The following is an 18,696-nucleotide window of genomic DNA, read 5'->3' as shown; positions in this document are numbered from 1 at the left end:
TAGCAGTACCGGGCCCCAACTGGCGGTGTTGGAGCCCGGGGTCAGCAGGAGGAGGAGATGGAGCAGAGTGTAGGCCGAAGCCTGCACTGGCGGCAGCTTTTGGGTCTGTTGTGCCTGCGTGGCAGTTGCAGGACACGTTGCCGGCTGCACAGCAGGGGAACAGCTGGCGGTGCTGAACCCCACTGACACATTGGCTGGTGTTTTTCTCTGTGCAGCTAGCAGTACCGGGCCCCAACTGGCGGTGTTGGAGCCCAGGGCTCTGCAGGGGGAGCAGAGTGTAGGCCGAAGCCTAATTGAACCAATTTCAAAGGTAACCTTTAACCCCCCCCTCAGGGGTTACAAAGTAGAAGAGCCACAGCTTATGCAGCAGTAGTGCTGCACAAGTCAAAGGTTGCTCTTTTAATTTCGCTCCTTGCACACGCTGAATGAAACACGTATAACATTTAGCCCTTTAAACAGTCAAACTGTGTTGGAGGCGCGAGTTCCCTTTGTAATGAGACGCAGCACAGATGTCAAGAATCCCACCTTGGTGCTGGGTGCAGCCTCCTGAGCGTTGTTATTTGCTGTACAGGAGTCTGCGCTGTCGTGTTATCACCTGGCCTAGCGCTGTTAGCGCTGCCCATGTTCTGGCATGATTTAATGTCGGCCGGTGTGGTTCGCGATGACCAAGAATCCCAGCCCCGCAGTGTCTTAACATTGTTAAAACACTGCGGGGCTGGGATTCAGGGCCTGGCGCAGCACATATGTTCGCCTCTCACACTCGGGTCCTTACACCCGCTTCAGACTGTGCGGCGTCATCTGATCCCTTATCGCATGCCACGGCCATGAAGCCGCACAGTCCGCAGAAGGCGGAAGGAGATGAGGGACAGGCGAACTGATGCACTGATCATGCCCGTCAATCACACCCTCGCAGTCCCAATAAATAAGACAACGAGGGGCGTTGTGTGGGTCAGGGCGCCCGCAGAGGCGCAGGCAGCCAAACAATGATGCCAGAAGACGGGCAGCGCTACCAAGGGGGTTGCAGCGTGTCATTACAAAGGAAAGTCACACCACCGGGACGGTTAAATGGTCACACAGAGGACACATTTTAGACGTGTTTTCAGTTCCACATGTGCGAGGAGAATACGTTTATGAGCCACCTTGCACACATGCAGCATTACCGCTGTACAAGGTGGCCTTTAAAACGTACAAACGCCTGGGGGAGGGGGGACAGGTTCCCTTCAATTTCAGTTCTTGTGTCTGCGTGGCTTTTGCAGGACACGATGCCGGCTGCACAGCAGGGGAACAGCTGGCGGTGCTGAACCCCACTGACACATTGGCTGGTGTTTTTCTCTGTGCAGCTAGCAGTACCGGGCCCCAACTGGCGGTGTCGGAGCCCGGGGTCAGCAGGAGGAGGAGATGGAGCAGAGTGTAGGCCGAAGCCTGCACTGGCGGCAGCTTTTGGGTCTGTTGTGCCTGCGTGGCAGTTGCAGGACACGTTGCCGGCTGCACAGCAGGGGAACAGCTGGCGGTGCTGAACCCCACTGACACATTGGCTGGTGTTTTTCTCTGTGCAGCTAGCAGTACCGGGCCCCAACTGGCGGTGTTGGAGCCCAGGGCTCTGCAGGGGGAGCAGAGTGTAGGCCGAAGCCTAATTGAACCAATTTCAAAGGTAACCTTTAACCCCCCCCTCAGGGGTTACAAAGTAGAAGAGCCACAGCTTATGCAGCAGTAGTGCTGCACAAGTCAAAGGTTGCTCTTTTAATTTCGCTCCTTGCACATGCTGAAAGGAACACGTATAACATTTAGGCCCTTACACAGTCAAACTGATTTTGAGGCGTGAGTTCCCTTCGTAAAGAGACGCAGTACAGCTGGCAAAAATGCCACCTTGGTGCTTGGCGCGGCCTCCTGAGCATCGTTATTTGTTGCACAGGAGTCTGCGCTGTCGTGTTATCCCTTGGCCTTGCGCTGTTAGCGCTGCCCATCCTCTGGCATCATGTAATGTCGGCCGGTGCGGTTTGCGATGACCATGAATCCCAGCCCCGCAGTGTCTTAACATTGTTAAAACACTGCGGGGCTGGGATTCATGGCCTGGTGCAGTACATATGTTCGCCTCTCGCTTGGTTTCTTACACCCGCTTCAGACTATGCGGCGTCAGCTGATCCCTTATCGCATGCCACGGCCATGAAGCCGCACAGTCCGAAGAAGGCGGAAGGAGATGAGGGACAGGCGAAGAAATGCACCGTTCATGCCCATCAATCACACCCTCGCAGTACAAATAAATAAGACACCGAGGGGCGTTGTGTAGGGCAAGGCGGCCGCAGAGGCGCAGGCAGCCAAACAATGATGCCAGAAGACGGGCAGCGCTACCAAGGAGCTTGTTGCGTGTCAATACAAAGGAAAATCACACCTGAGGGACGTTTTAATGGTCGCAGAGGACTCATTTTAGACGTGTTCAGTTCCCCATGGGCAAGGAGACTAAGTTTCTGAGCCACCTTGCACACATGCAGCATTACTGTCGTACAAGGTGGCTGTAAAACGTACAAACACCTGGGGGAGGGGGGACAGGTTTCCTTCAATTTCAGTTCTTGTGTCTGCGTGGCTTTTGCAGGACACGATGCCGGCTACACAGCAGGGGAACAGCTGGCGGTGCTGAACCCCACTGACACATTGGCTGGTGTTTTTCTCTGTGCAGCTAGCAGTACCGGGCCCTAACTGGCGGTGTTGGAGCCCAGGGTCAGCAGGAGGAGGAGAGGGAGCAGAGTGTAGGCCGAAGCCTGCACTGGAGCAAGTTGAAAGGGAAACTTTAACCCCCCCCCCAGGCGTTTGTTGCTGAAAGAGCCATCGTGTACAGCACTAATGCTGGAAAAGGTAAACTTAGCTCTTTTAATTATGGTCCTTGCACATGCTGAACCTAACACTTATGAAAAGTGTCCCCTCCTACCGTGATACCATCCGGTAGGTGGAACTTTCCTTTGTGATGTGACGCAGCACAGCCGTCATTCTTACCCCCTTGGCGCCGTGCGCCGCCTCCTCAGCGTTGTTTGAATCAGTCCCGGAGCCTGCGCTGTTAGGTTAGCCCTTGGCCATGCACACATTTTGCGCTGCCCGTCTTCTGACATCATTTGGTGTCAGGCTGGCTGCGCCTGTGCGGCCGCGCTGGCCGAGATCCCGCCTCGTACTGTCTTCTGATTTCATCCCACTGGGGGCCTGAGATCCGTGGCCATGCGCAGTGCATATCCTCGCCTCTCACTCCCCTCCCTACGGCTTCTTCAGACTGTGCGGTGTCACGGCCGTGGCATGCTATTAGGGACCAGCTGACACCGAACAGTCTGAAGAAGCCATAGGGAGATGAGTGAGAGGTGGAGGTTCAGATATGCACTGCGCATGTCCATGGATCTCAGGCCCCCAGTGGGATGAAATCAGAAGACAGTGCGAGGCGGGATCTCGGCCAGCGCGGCCGCACAGGCGCAGCCAGCCTGACACCAAATGATGTCAGAAGACGGGCAGCGCAAAATGTGTGCATGGCCAAGGGCTAACCTAACAGCGCAGGCTCCGGGACTGATTCAAACAACGCTGAGGAGGCGGCGCACGGCGCCAAGGGGGTAAGAATGACGGCTGTGCTGCGTCACATCACAAAGGAAAGTTCCACCAACCGTACGGTATCACGGTAGGAGGGAGCACTTTTCATAAGTGTTAGGATCAGCATGTGCAAGGAGCACCATGAAAAGAGGCACTTTTTCCCTTTGCATCATTACTGCTGCACAAGGTGGCTCCTTCAGTAACAAACGCCTGGGGGGGGGGGGCAGGTTCCCTTAAATTTAACTTGTTGTGCCTGCGTGGCGGTCGCAGTACACGTTGCCGGCTGCACAGCAGGGGAACAGCTGGCGGTGCTGAACCCCACTAACACATTGGCGAGGTGTTTGGCTCTGTGCGGACAGCACTTCTGGACGGCAACTGGCGGTGTTGGAGCCCAGGGACAGGTGGAGGAGGAGGAGGTTGGAGGAGGTTGGAGGAGGCAGGAGGGATTGCCACACACACAGCAGGGGAACAGCTGACGTTACTGAACCCCAATAACAGAGGAGGGACTGTCGGGACTGTGCGTACAGCACTTCTGGACGGCAACTGGCGGTGTTGGAGCCCAGGGACAGGTGGAGGAGGAGGAGGTTGGAGGAGGTTGGAGGAGGTAGGAGGGATTGCCACACACACAGCAGGGGAACAGCTGACGTTACTGAACCCCAATAACAGAGGAGGGACTGTCGGGACTGTGCGTACAGCACTTCTGGACGGCAACTGGCGGTGTTGGAGCCCAGGGACAGGTGGAGGAGGAGGAGGTTGGAGGAGGTTGGAGGAGGTAGGAGGGATTGCCACACACACAGCAGGGGAACAGCTGACGTTACTGAACCCCAATAACAGAGGAGGGACTGTCGGGACTGTGCGTACAGCACTTCTGGACGGCAACTGGCGGTGTTGGAGCCCAGGGACAGGTGGAGGAGGAGGAGGTTGGAGGAGGTTGGAGGAGGTAGGAGGGATTGCCACACACACAGCAGGGGAACAGCTGACGTTACTGAACCCCAATAACAGAGGAGGGACTGTCGGGACTGTGCGTACAGCACTTCTGGACGGCAACTGGCGGTGTTGGAGCCCAGGGACAGGTGGAGGAGGAGGAGGTTGGAGGAGGTTGGAGGAGGTAGGAGGGATTGCCACACACACAGCAGGGGAACAGCTGACGTTACTGAACCCCAATAACAGAGGAGGGACTGTCGGGACTGTGCGTACAGCACTTCTGGACGGCAACTGGCGGTGTTGGAGCCCAGGGACAGGTGGAGGAGGAGGAGGTTGGAGGAGGTTGGAGGAGGTAGGAGGGATTGCCACACACACAGCAGGGGAACAGCTGACGTTACTGAACCCCAATAACAGAGGAGGGACTGTCGGGACTGTGCGTACAGCACTTCTGGACGGCAACTGGCGGTGTTGGAGCCCAGGGACAGGTGGAGGAGGAGGAGGTTGGAGGAGGTTGGAGGAGGTAGGAGGGATTGCCACACACACAGCAGGGGAACAGCTGACGTTACTGAACCCCAATAACAGAGGAGGGACTGTCGGGACTGTGCGTACAGCACTTCTGGACGGCAACTGGCGGTGTTGGAGCCCAGGGACAGGTGGAGGAGGAGGAGGTTGGAGGAGGTTGGAGGAGGTAGGAGGGATTGCCACACACACAGCAGGGGAACAGCTGACGTTACTGAACCCCAATAACAGAGGAGGGACTGTCGGGACTGTGCGTACAGCACTTCTGGACGGCAACTGGCGGTGTTGGAGCCCAGGGACAGGTGGAGGAGGAGGAGGTTGGAGGAGGTTGGAGGAGGTAGGAGGGATTGCCACACACACAGCAGGGGAACAGCTGACGTTACTGAACCCCAATAACAGAGGAGGGACTGTCGGGACTGTGCGTACAGCACTTCTGGACGGCAACTGGCGGTGTTGGAGCCCAGGGACAGGTGGAGGAGGAGGAGGTTGGAGGAGGTTGGAGGAGGTAGGAGGGATTGCCACACACACAGCAGGGGAACAGCTGACGTTACTGAACCCCAATAACAGAGGAGGGACTGTCGGGACTGTGCGTACAGCACTTCTGGACGGCAACTGGCGGTGTTGGAGCCCAGGGACAGGTGGAGGAGGAGGAGGTTGGAGGAGGTTGGAGGAGGTAGGAGGGATTGCCACACACACAGCAGGGGAACAGCTGACGTTACTGAACCCCAATAACAGAGGAGGGACTGTCGGGACTGTGCGTACAGCACTTCTGGACGGCAACTGGCGGTGTTGGAGCCCAGGGACAGGTGGAGGAGGAGGAGGTTGGAGGAGGTTGGAGGAGGTAGGAGGGATTGCCACACACACAGCAGGGGAACAGCTGACGTTACTGAACCCCAATAACAGAGGAGGGACTGTCGGGACTGTGCGTACAGCACTTCTGGACGGCAACTGGCGGTGTTGGAGCCCAGGGACAGGTGGAGGAGGAGGAGGTTGGAGGAGGTTGGAGGAGGTAGGAGGGATTGCCACACACACAGCAGGGGAACAGCTGACGTTACTGAACCCCAATAACAGAGGAGGGACTGTCGGGACTGTGCGTACAGCACTTCTGGACGGCAACTGGCGGTGTTGGAGCCCAGGGACAGGTGGAGGAGGAGGAGGTTGGAGGAGGTTGGAGGAGGTAGGAGGGATTGCCACACACACAGCAGGGGAACAGCTGACGTTACTGAACCCCAATAACAGAGGAGGGACTGTCGGGACTGTGCGTACAGCACTTCTGGATGGCAACTGGCGGTGTTGGAGCCCAGGGACAGGTGGAGGAGGAGGAGGTTGGAGGAGGTAGGAGGAGGTAGGAGGGATTGCCACACACACAGCAGGGGAACAGCTGACGTTACTGATCCCCAATAACAGAGGAGGGACTGTCGGGACTGTGCGTACAGCACTTCTGGACGGCAACTGGCGGTGTTGGAGCCCAGGGACAGGTGGAGGAGGAGGAGGTTGGAGGAGGTTGGAGGAGGTAGGAGGGATTGCCACACACACAGCAGGGGAACAGCTGACGTTACTGAACCCCAATAACAGAGGAGGGACTGTCGGGACTGTGCGTACAGCACTTCTGGACGGCAACTGGCGGTGTTGGAGCCCAGGGACAGGTGGAGGAGGAGGAGGTAGGAGGAGGTAGGAGGGATTGCCACACACACAGCAGGGGAACAGCTGACGTTACTGAACCCCAATAACAGAGGAGGGACTGTTGACTGTGCGTACAGCACTTCTGGACGGCAACTGGCGGTGTTGGAGCCCAGGGACAGGTGGAGGAGGAGGAGGTTGGAGGAGGTTGGAGGAGGTAGGAGGGATTGCCACACACACAGCAGGGGAACAGCTGACGTTACTGAACCCCAATAACAGAGGAGGGACTGTCGGGACTGTGCGTACAGCACTTCTGGACGGCAACTGGTGGTGTTGGAGCCCAGGGACAGGTGGAGGAGGAGGAGGTTGGAGGAGGTAGGAGGAGGTAGGAGGGATTGCCACACACACAGTAGGGGAACAGCTGACGTTACTGAACCCCAATAACAGAGGAGGGACTGTCGGGACTGTGCGTACAGCACTTCTGGACGGCAACTGGCGGTGTTGGAGCCCAGGGACAGGTGGAGGAGGAGGAGGTTGGAGGAGGTTGGAGGAGGTAGGAGGGATTGCCACACACACAGCAGGGGAACAGCTGACGTTACTGAACCCCAATAACAGAGGAGCGACTGTTGACTGTGCGTACAGCACTTCTGGACGGCAACTGGCGGTGTTGGAGCCCAGGGACAGGTGGAAAAGCAGAGGAACACAATGTAGGCCGAAGCCTGAGAAAGTCGAAAGGGAACCTTTAACCCCCCCCCCAAGGTGTTTGTAGCTGAAAGAGCCAGCTTGTGCAGCACAAAAGATGCAAAAGGAAAAGGTGGCTCTTTTCATCATGCTCCTTGCAAACACAGAACTAAACACTTATAAAATGTGTCCCCTGCAACCGTAAAACCGTCCTGGAGGTGGGACTTTCCTTCGTAATGTGACGCAGCACAGCCGTCATTCCTACCCCCCCGGCGCCGCGCACCGGCTCCTCAGCGTTGTTTGATTCCGTCCCGGAGCCTGCGCTGTCATGTTATCCCGTGGCCAGGCACACTTAGCGCTGCCCGTCTTCTGGCATCATTTGGTGTCAGGATGGCTGCGCCTGTGCGGCCGCGCTGGCCGAGAGCCCGCCTCGCAGTGTCTTCTGATTTAATCCCACTGGGGGCCTGGGATCCATGGACATGCGCAGTGCATATCCTCGCCTCTCACTCCCCTCCCTACGGCTTCTTAAGACTGTGCGGTGTCACGGCCGTGGCATGCTATTAGGGACCAGCTGACACCGAACAGTCTGAAGAAGCCATAGGGAGATGAGTGAGAGGTGGAGGTTCAGATATGCACTGCGCATGTCCATGGATCCCAGGCCCCCAGTGGGATTAAATCAGAAGACACTGCGAGGCGGGCTCTCTGCCAGCGCGGCCGCACAGGCGCAGCCATCCTGACACCAAATGATGCCAGAAGACGGGCAGCGCTAAGTGTGCCTGGCCACGGGATAACATAACAGCGCAGGCTCCGGGACGGAATCAAACAATGCTGAGGAGCCGGTGCGCGGCCCCGGGGGGGTAGGAATGACGGCTGTGCTGCATCACATTACGAAGGAAAGTCCCACCTCCGGGACGGTGTTACGGTATCAGTGGACACATTTTATAAGTGTTAAGTTCTGCGTGTGCAAGGTGCTAAACAAAAATAGCTACCTTTTCCTTGTGCAGCATTACTGCTGCACAAGGAGGCTCTTTCAGTAACAAACGCCTTGGGGGGGGGGGGACAGATTCCCTTACATTTCAGTTGTTGTGTCAGCGTGGCGGTCGCATGACACATTGCCGGCTACACAGCTGGGGATCAGCTGACGTTACTGAAACCCAATAACACTGGGTCGTATGTTTTGACTGTGCAGACGGCACTTCTGAGCCTCAACTGGCGGTGTTGGAGCCCAGGAATTTAAATTCAGGTGGTAGAAAGATGAACACAACAGGAGACCTGGATAACGTATACAGTGACCTAATTATTTAATCAGGAGGAGGAGTGGCAAATTCCTGCGAGATCCAGGCCTTGTTCATTTTCAGGAAAGTAAGCCGGTCAACGTTATCGGAGGATAGTCGCATGCGATGGTCAGTTAGTACACCACCTGCAGCACTAAAGACACGTTCCGATAATACACTGGCCGCAGGGCAAGACAGCACCTCCAATGCATACTGGCTTAGCTCTGGCCATGTATCCAGCTTTGAGACCCAAAACTTGAAAGGGGAAGAGCCGTCTGGGAGTACAGCAAGAGGGCAAGACATGTAGTCTGTCACCATCTGACGGAACCGTTGCCTCCTGCTGACTGGAGCCGTCTGTGATGGTGTAGACTTTTGTGGGGGGCACAGAAAACTGTGCCACAGTTGGGCCATACTGGTCTTGTCTTGGGCAGAGGCACTGCTTCTGCTCCCTCTTTGTGCAGAGCCTCCACCACTGCCTGGACGCACTGAGCTGCTTTGGAATGCACTAGCAGCACTTCTCTCAGTTGGAATGGAGAAGATGATGGAATTGACCAGTGTGTCTTGGTACTCCCGCATTTTTCGCTCCCGGTTCAACGGTGTGATGAGGCTTTCTATGTTGTCCCGGTAGCGAGGATCGAGGAGGGTGAACACCCAATAATCAGACATGTTGAGAATGTGGGCGATGCGGCGGTCGTTTCTCAGGCACTGCAGCATGTAATCCACCATGTGCTGCAGACTGCCAACTGCCCAAGAAACGCTGTCCCCTGCTGGAGGCGTGATCTCTGCCCGCTCGTCATCACCCCACCCTCGCTGTACACACTGAGTACTGGACAATTGTGTAACTCCCTCCTCTGGACGGATGTCTTCCTCCTCCATTGACTCCTCCTCATCCTCCTCACAAACTGTCCCCTGCCTACGCGTTTGTGAGGAACCACGTGGCGCTGACTGTCCAGAAGATGATGGAAATGGTGAATCCTCATCCTCCACCTCTTCCACAACATCATCCCTTAGCGCTTGCAGTGATTTTTCAAGCAGGCAGATAAGGGGGACAGTCATGCTGACTAGTGCATCATCTGCACTCGCCATCCACGTGGAATAATCAAAGGGACGCAAAACCTGGCAGACGTCATTCATAGTGGCCCACTCTGTGGTTGTGAAGTCTGTACGGCGCTGACTGCGACTTTTTTGCGCCTGAAGCAGCTGGTACTCCATTACAGCTTGCTGCTGCTCACACAACCGCTCCAACATATGTAACGTGGAATTCCACCTGGTAGGTAGGTCACATATGATGCGATGTTCCGGCAGGCGGTGTCGGCGCTGCAGAGCCGCAATGCGCGCTTTTGCCGTGCTGGAACGACGCAAGTGAGCACACTCTAGGCGGACCTTGTGCAGCAGTGCATCAAGATCCGGATAGTCCCTCAAAAAGCTCTGCACGACCAAATTGAGCACATGTGCCAGACATGGGATGTGAGTGAAGTTGCCGAGGCCCAGAGCTGCCACCAGATTTCGGCCATTATCACACACTACCATGCCTGGCTGGAGATTCGCTGGCACAAACCACACATCGCTCTCCTGCTTGATGGCATTCCAGAGCTCCTGCGCTGTGTGGCTACGATTCCCCAAAAAAATTAATTTCAACACAGCCTGTTGACGTTTGGCCACGGCTGTGCTCATGTCGGTCGTAACAGGTACACGTTCATCACGGGTCCATGTGGAGGTGGACTGTGACGGCTCCTGCAGCGATGATTCTGAGGAACTGGTGTAAGAGGAGGAGTCAATGCGTACAGAATGGATTCCTGCAATCCTTGGAGTGGGCAGGACACGTCCTGCGCCACTCGCACGGTCTGTACCCGGCTCAACGACATTAACCCAATGGGCAGTGAGGGAAAGGTATCGCCCCTGTCCATGTTGACTGGTCCACGCATCGGTGGTGAGGTGGACCTTGCTACTGACGGCGTTCAGTAGCGCGTGTTTTATGTGTCCCTCCACATGCTTGTGCAGGGCAGGGACGGCTTGCCTGCTGAAGTAAAAGCGGCTGGGCACATTGTACTGTGGGACTGCCAATGACATCAAGTCACGGAAGCTGTCAGTCTCCACCAGCCTGAATGACAGCATTTCCAGTGACAGAAGTTTGGTAATGCCTGCAGTCAGAGCCTGTGCTCGTGGGTGGTTTGACGAGAAAGGCCGCCTTTTCTCCCATGCCTGTACTACCGATGGCTGTAGACTGGGCTGGGAGTGTGTGGATGACTGGGAAAGTGGCGCTGCGGGTTGAATTACAGCGGGTCTCTGGACAACAGGGCCAGAGGTTCTTCCACGGCGATCCTGGGAGGAAGCCGAACCAGCTGCGTGTGAGCTAGAGGAAGAGGCAACACGAGCTGAAGAGGTGGTAGCTGCCGCTGTTGGTTGGCCTACCTCTTCAGTGTGTTTTTCTAACTCCGCCGGGTGCCTGTTGCGCACATGTTTCCACATGTTGGAGGTATTGAGGTTGCTGACATTTCGACCTCTTTTGACTTTTTGATGACACACGTTGCATCTGACATAGCAAATGTCATCTGCAACTGTGTCAAAAAAGGACCAGGCACTGCAAGTCTTGGGAGCGCCCTTTTTGGCTTTTGGAAGAGACATGCTCCTAACGGGTGCCAAAGCGGAGGCTGCAGGATCCGCAGTCTTCCCCCTCCCTCTCCCTCTTTGGGCCGTACGGGGAATCTCTTCCTCAGAGCTGCTCCCACCACCTTCCTGTCCCTCACGCCAAGATGGGTCGAGGACCTCATCATCTACACTACCCTCTGCCCCCAACTGCTCCTCCTGGGTAGTCTCAGCAGCAGAGCACGCACCAGTAAGTGGCACCTGAGTGTCATCATCAGCTGATGCGGCCTGCGATGTGGTGACCGGAGCCACTGGCCCACCCGCCTCTTCAGAGGAAGACAGAAAAAGCTGTTGGGCATCACTGCACCCTGCCTCTTCTTCCATTTCTCCAATGTTGCTTGGCTGGCCCCCTGTTTCCAAGCCAAGAGATTCAGAGAACAGAAGTAGAGACGGCTCCTGTCCTGGGCTCTCTGTCTGCCTGGGCAATTTGGCAGGTGGTGAAGAGACAGATGGCTGCTCTCCAGTGCTCTGTGTCTGAGAGGATGTGGCACTAATGGAAGTTGATGCATTAGCTGCCATCCATCCGACAACAGCTTCAATTTGGTCTTCACGCAGCAGCGGTGTACGGCGCTCTGACACAAAGCTGCGCATGAACGACTGTTGCCTGGTGAAAGTGGGTGCTGATGAGTCACCGGTGCCCGCAGCAGGCACAGAATCCCCACGTCCCCTCCCTGCTCCGCGCCCACGCCCACGCCCACGTGCCTTACTCACTGCCTTCTTCATCTTGGTTGACTGATAAAGATAAGCAGAAAAGTACTAACGGATTTGTGTGCTTATTCCTGAGCAACTCCTCCTAACAGGTATAAGAAACACTAATTTTCTAAAGTGTGGACTAGACTTTAATATGAGCTAATGTGGCCTACACAAATGTAAAGTGGTGTAACTGGTGTGTTTGGTGAACTTTATTATTTATTTCTTTTTGGGGGGCTGAACTGACAACAGATAGAGCTGCAGTCACACGGAGACCGTGCAGACAGACGTAAACGGCGCTGCAAGGCCCAAAAACCCTCCTCTACGTTATCCTATGTAGTGTTTTTCCACAAGTTAGCTGGAGACGGGTGGAAAGACACTAATAGGATTTTTTAAAATAAATTAGCAGCAACCTACACTACTTGAAAAAAAAAGAAAATTGATTTGGCGGTATGACGCAGTGAACAACCGTGAGCTGGAGACAACCAGGCTATGGCTGCTCACAGACTACAGGGCGAGCTGCAATCACACGGAGACCGTGCAGACAGCCGTAAACGGCGCTGCAAGGCCCAAAAACCCTCCTCTACTTTATCCTATGTAGTGTTTTTCCACAAATTAGCTGGAGACGGGTGGAAAGACACTAATAGGATTTTTTTAAATAAATTAGCAGCAGACTACACTACTTGAAAAAAAATTAAAATTGATTTGGCGGTATGACGCAGTGAACAACCCTGAGCTGGAGACGACCAGGCTACGGCTGCTCACAGACTACAGGGCGAGCTGCAGTCACACGGAGACCGTGCAGACAGCCGTAAACGGCGCTGCAAGGCCCAAAAACCCTCCTCTACTTTATCCTATGTAGTGTTTTTCCACAAATTAGCTGGAGACGGGTGGAAAGACACTAATAGGATTTTTTTGAATAAATTAGCAGCAGACTACACTACTTGGGAAAAAAAAAAAAAAAAAGAACAGTATGAGGCAATGAACCACCCTCCCTGAACTGAATACAACCAGCTATGGATGGCCTATGTGGCTGCACTCAGACTAGAGAGTGGGCTGCACTCACACACACACACACACAGACCTTGCAGATCGCTGTGAAAACAGCGCTACAAGGCAAAAGCAAGGTGAATAGTAGGTGAACACAGCGGTTGCTAAATTAGCCTTTGGAAAGCACAAAGAAGCAAATCGCTATCTCTAAACTGTCCCTCAGTCAGCAAACAGCGTCCTGTCACTAACTGAATTCACAGCAGAGTGATCGCAAAATGGCGCCAGCGACTTTTAAACTGCAGCATGACATCATTTCAGCAGCCAATCACAGCCTTGCCAGTACTTTCATGCCCTCCATGCTAAACAGGATGTGCCCACACTTGGAATCATTCTCATTGGCTGAATTTCTGCATTTTGAATCTTGGAACTTCCGATTCCGGTATCCGATACGCGGCAAGTATCGGAATCCCGGTATCGGAATTCCGATACCGCAAGTATCGGCCGATACCCGATACTTGCGGTATCGGAATGCTCAACACTACTTATTACTAGTGTTGAGCATTCCGATATTGCAAATATCGGGTATCGGCCGATATTCGCTGTATCGGAATTCCGAGACTGACCTCCAATATTTTTGTGTTATCGGAAATCGAAATCGGGATCCATATTCATGTAAAAAATAAAGAATAAAAATGAAAAATATGGATATACTCACCCCTCCGACGGACCCTGGACCTCAGCGGTGCAACCGGCAGCCTCCGTTCCTAAGAATGCAGTGAGTGTAGGACCTGCGATGACGTCGCGGTCTTGTGATTGGTCGCATGACCGCTCATGTCATCGAAGGTCCTTCACTCACTGCATTCTTAGGAACGGAGGCAGACGCTTGCAGCGGTGAGAGCCGGGGGCCGTCCGAGGGTGAGTACATCCATATTTTTTATTTTTATTCTTTATTTTTTACATGAATATGGATCCCAGGGCCTGAAGGAGAGTTTCCTCTCCTTCAAACCCTGGGAACCATCCAGGATTGCTCCCTATTACGTTCCGATATTTGTGTCCCTTTGACTTGTATTGGTATCGGGTATCGGTATCGGCGATATCCGATATTTTTTGGATATCAGCCGATCCAATCCGATACCGATAATTTCAAATATCGGAAGGTATCGCTCAACACTACTTATTACAGGAGAGCAAGGGCTTCAGTGGAATAGGCATTTGGTGAGTATACCTGTGTTTATTTTAAAATAAAAAAGCAAAATAGTGTTTTGTTTTATTTCTAATAATGGACTTCTTTTATTCTGGCTGTGTCTTTATTTATCATACCACTGTAGGATTAGTAATGGGTAAGTGTCCTATAGATGCCTCTCCATTACTAATCCATGGGCTTGATGTCACCTGACAATACTAAGGTGACATCAACCTCTCAAATATTAACGCCACTTGCCACCGCTACAGGGCAAGTGGGAAGAGCTGGGCAAAGTGCCAGAATTGGTGCACCTAATAGATGTGCCTTTTCTGGGCAGCTGCGGGCCGCTATTTTTAAGGCTGGAGTGCCAATATCCATGGCCCTTTACAAGCCTGAGAATACCAGCCCCCAGCAAGGCTTATTGGCAAAAATAGGGGTGACCCCACACCATTTTTTTAAATTATTTATTCAAACAATTAAAAAAAACAGCGTGGGGACCGCTCTATTCTTGATAACCAGCCTTGTTGAAGCTGACAGCTGAGGGTTGCAGCCCCCAGCTATGAGTTTTTGCCTGGCTGGTTATCTAAAATACAGAGGAACCCATGCCGGTTTTTTTTTTAATTATTCATTTACAGCGCAGGAGCTGGCTAATGAATACACCCATCAGCTGCTCCTGCGCTCGCTGTTATTAGTGGCAGCAGGTATTGGATGATGGGAGCAGTTGTCCCATCAGCTGACACCAGTGACTGTTGGTAAATTTTATACCTCTGATCACAGCTGAGCGCTTACGCTGTCATTTGACAGCGTGGGAACTGCGGCTCTCTGACTGGCAGGGATGATTTCACCGCCGATCAGAATTGGTGTTTGTTCATGACAGCACAACAAACACCCGGTGTTTGGGCAGCCGAACCCGAACAGTAACACAGACTTCCTGGTGAAGTCCGTGTTCGGTACCAATGCCAAACTCTACTGTTCGGGTTCGCCCATCTCTAAAAGACAGGCAGAATAAATGGGCACGTGCAAGCTGTTGTAACAACTATAGTATGCAAACTAACAATGCCGAATATGGAGCTCACTAACGTGAATGTGCAGGTAAGGCTGGGTTCACATTAGTGGCATCCGTTAGACGTACTATGTTACACCGTGGCATAAACGCAGTGTAGCGTAGTCTGTTACGTGTTATGATCCTTAATGGCTGAGGATCACAAATAGACCAGCAAGTGAATAAACTTAAGACTAGCTCTAGGGAGATGGTAACTGGACTGATCGCAAATCTGAACCTATCCAACACAACTAGAGGTAGCCGGTGAACGTGCCTAAAAAATTTCCTAGACGTCTCGAGCCAGCCTGAGGAACTAGCTACCCCTAAAGAGAAAGAAAGACCTCGCTTGCCTCCAGAGAAATAATCCCCAAAGATATAGAAGCCCCCAACAAATATTAACAGTGAAGTAAGAGGAAGGCACATACGTAGGGATGAAATCAGATTTAGCAAAAGAGGCCCACTAGTACTAGAAAGCAGAAAATAGAGCAGGGGTCTATGCGATCAATAAAAAACCCTTACAAAATATCCATCCTGAGATTTCAAGAACCCACGCACCGACTCACGGTGTGTGGGGAGAAACTCAGTCCACTAGAGCAACCAGCAAGGCAGGGAATCACATTTTTGCAAGCTGGACAAGAAAACATAATAAACACTGCTGATCAAAAAAAATGAGCAAACAAAACTTAGCTTGTCCTGGATGGACTGGGAGCAAGGTAGTCAGAAGGAATCTGAGTAGCACTGATTACATCGACAGCCGGCAACAAGTGAAAGAAAAACAGAGCTATATAGGAACCTCCCAGAGGATAACGAACCAGCTGATAGCCAGAGACCAGCAGGATAACAAACAAAGCCACCAGGGGGAGCCCAAAGCAAAAGTCACACCATACCGCCAGTGACCACAAGAGGGAGCCTGAAAACAGAGTTCACAACAGTTACTGCCGCCATTGACTGCAATGTCGGATGCATCGCTAGCGCACGCCCACAATGGGCGTGCGGTAGGGATGTGCCGTCATTGAGTGACGGACCCGGAGACGCGGGCTGCAGCGTTTCCGGGTCCGTCACTGCTAGCACAGATAGAGCTAGCAAATGCTCTATCTGCGCTAGCGTGCTGCCAAAGTCGGCACTTGCGTTACAGCAGCCCGTTTAACATACTGTATGTGTTGAACGGGCTGCTGTAACGCAGTGTGAACACGGCCTTATCAATTCCATAAAATATTGGAATCAGTGACAAGTAATACCTCCCCCCAATCTGTGAACAATATAAATCTCTTAATTTCTGGACTGTCCAATCTGAGGGCATCATATTATAGAGCAGGGGAGCTTGAGATATAGTTTTGATTTTTAACCATTTAATACTCTGCTTTTTCTGGGTTTTTCAGTATCTGCGCTGCTCTACAGATCACGTACAATGGGTAATAATTGTCAATACAATTTGTAATACACTGTATTCTGTACCTGATGATTGTACTGTGGTTCTGGGAGCACATTGATCTCTGAATACTAGATACATAGACCACATAATGGTAGATCTTGCCTCCTGTTACGTGTTTATATTGTAATTACAGCTTGTGTAGCACTCGGTGACATGTTATTTATTATGTTTGGTGCATGCAGTCATGCGGTGGACAGATGATGGTGACTCCATGCTGCAGGATTATGACTTTCTGTACACGATTCTGAGAACACCCTTCAGTCAGCGCCACAAAAGCTGTTTGTTTTGTCTTGGGTGAAAAATGAGTGTTGCTAAACCCTCAATACACAACATGGTCACCGAAAAACACATTAATCGTCACGTTGTATCTTTATACATATCCAAAAGGTCAATGCACACAGCAGGCAATGTGTGAAGAGCTTAAAAGCTGAGTTGCCCTATTGTAGAAAATATGCAGACAGCTTTTTGCTTTGTGCATTTACATTAAACACAAAAACTTTATATAATTAAGTGAAAATAGATAGGAAAGATAGTAGTTACAAAAGAAGGAACAAGACCAATTGCAAGAGATTAAGATAGACGGCTACCCTTACTTATGCACACTTTTATACAATTATTATATTTATATTACAATTATCATATTCTATTTTTTAATTTTCACATCATTAGTATTATTTTATGCATCAGATTACTTTTTTTATAATTTCATATTATTTGTGTCACAAATTCCCCTGAAAAAGCCACACAAGGCAATGGCGAAACGCAAGTCCTCCACAACATTTGTCCGCCTGCGTGGCCCCTATCCACCTTTCCTTTATCCTGGCATATTTTGATTTGACTCCAGTCACTTTAATTAGCTGTTGTTTGCATCATTCACAGTAGGGACAGTGTTCTTTTCTTGATCTGCTTCATTATTCCGTCTATGAAAATATAGCTGATGTGCCTTGCCAAAAAGTTCCATTTTTGTCTTATCTGTCCGTAGGACATTCCCCGAATCTTTGTGGCTTGTCAACATGTAGTTTGGCAAATTCCAGTCTGGCTTTTTTATGATTTTTTTTTCAACAATTACCACGTGTGTTTGTGCCTGGGTATAAAATACCAACATTTCTTGTGGATTATCATCTTGATTATTATTAGGGGTCAGCACTTTTTACCATAATAGCAGTTAGAGGGGGTCAAAATTGTTGGTACCCCTCGTTTTAATGATGAAAGGAAAACCCACAATGGTCACAGAAATAACTTGAATCTGACAAAAGTGGAAGCATGGTTGAAAAGCAATGTCTGACTTTCATTTGTTCATTTTCATAGATTTTTTATTTATTATTACTTTTCTTAGATTCTAGTTATTTCTGTGACCGTTGTGTTTTGTTTTTTTTTAGTTTTTAAAGTCTTTCATTTTGTCTGTTATTTGATATCTCAATAAAATGATCTTTTTTGTATTGGTCATCCCTTGTTTGCCCTTGTTCTTTCCTCTTTTTTTTCTCCGGATCCCTGCGTCTGTTATGATCTGCAGCGCTGAGGTCATGTTGACTGCACTGTAGCCAGCGATTGAGCTCCGCGCCTTTGCCCGAGCTGATGGCACAAGGCTCTCAGAGCCGCTGAGCTCAGTGATTGGATGCCGCACTGTGAATGTGTTATCAGCGCTGCAGACAGTTACAGACAACAGGAGCAGGGGCGGAGAATCAACTTCGGACCCAGGGAGGATGAGTAAAGCCCTGTTTGTTTGTCTTTAAAGGAATCTGTCAGAAAGAGCCACCTCTAGGCGGTTTATTATGGTCATGCTGCTGTCTGAAAGATAATGCCATTATATTCTTTACCCATAAAATCTTTTTCTCCCTGACTATTAAAATCACAGTTTTAATTTATATGCAAATAAGACTTAAGTGCTTTGGGAGTGTCAAAGCATTTCCCGAATCCTCTGTTTCCCTGGCTCTATTTCCCGCAAAACCCCTCAAGCAGCACCAACTCCCATCAAAAACCTCCAGGTGGCATAATACAGACACTTTTAGCATAAACGTTTCCCAACAGAGTATCACAAAATGTTGTTTTTTCTTTTAAAGCTGATTAGCTCACATCACTTATCTAAAGACATGTTCAGCCAAGAGTAAAAAGAAGGAAGGACAGATTTGTACAT

General features: G+C 51.6%; 1 protein-coding gene across 1 annotated transcript in view; it reads left to right on the top strand.

The window, feature by feature from the left end:
* Positions 1 to 18,696, top strand: part of ANGPT1 (angiopoietin 1) — a 402,043-nt gene that overhangs the window by 370,540 nt on the left and 12,807 nt on the right. The gene's annotated exons all lie outside the window — the stretch shown is intronic.

This window comes from Ranitomeya variabilis, chromosome 6 (assembly GCF_051348905.1).
Source record: "Ranitomeya variabilis isolate aRanVar5 chromosome 6, aRanVar5.hap1, whole genome shotgun sequence".
Taxonomy (NCBI): Eukaryota; Metazoa; Chordata; class Amphibia; order Anura; family Dendrobatidae; genus Ranitomeya; species Ranitomeya variabilis.
Note: the sequence above shows the minus strand (reverse complement) of the source record. Positions and strands in the feature narration are given on the sequence as shown.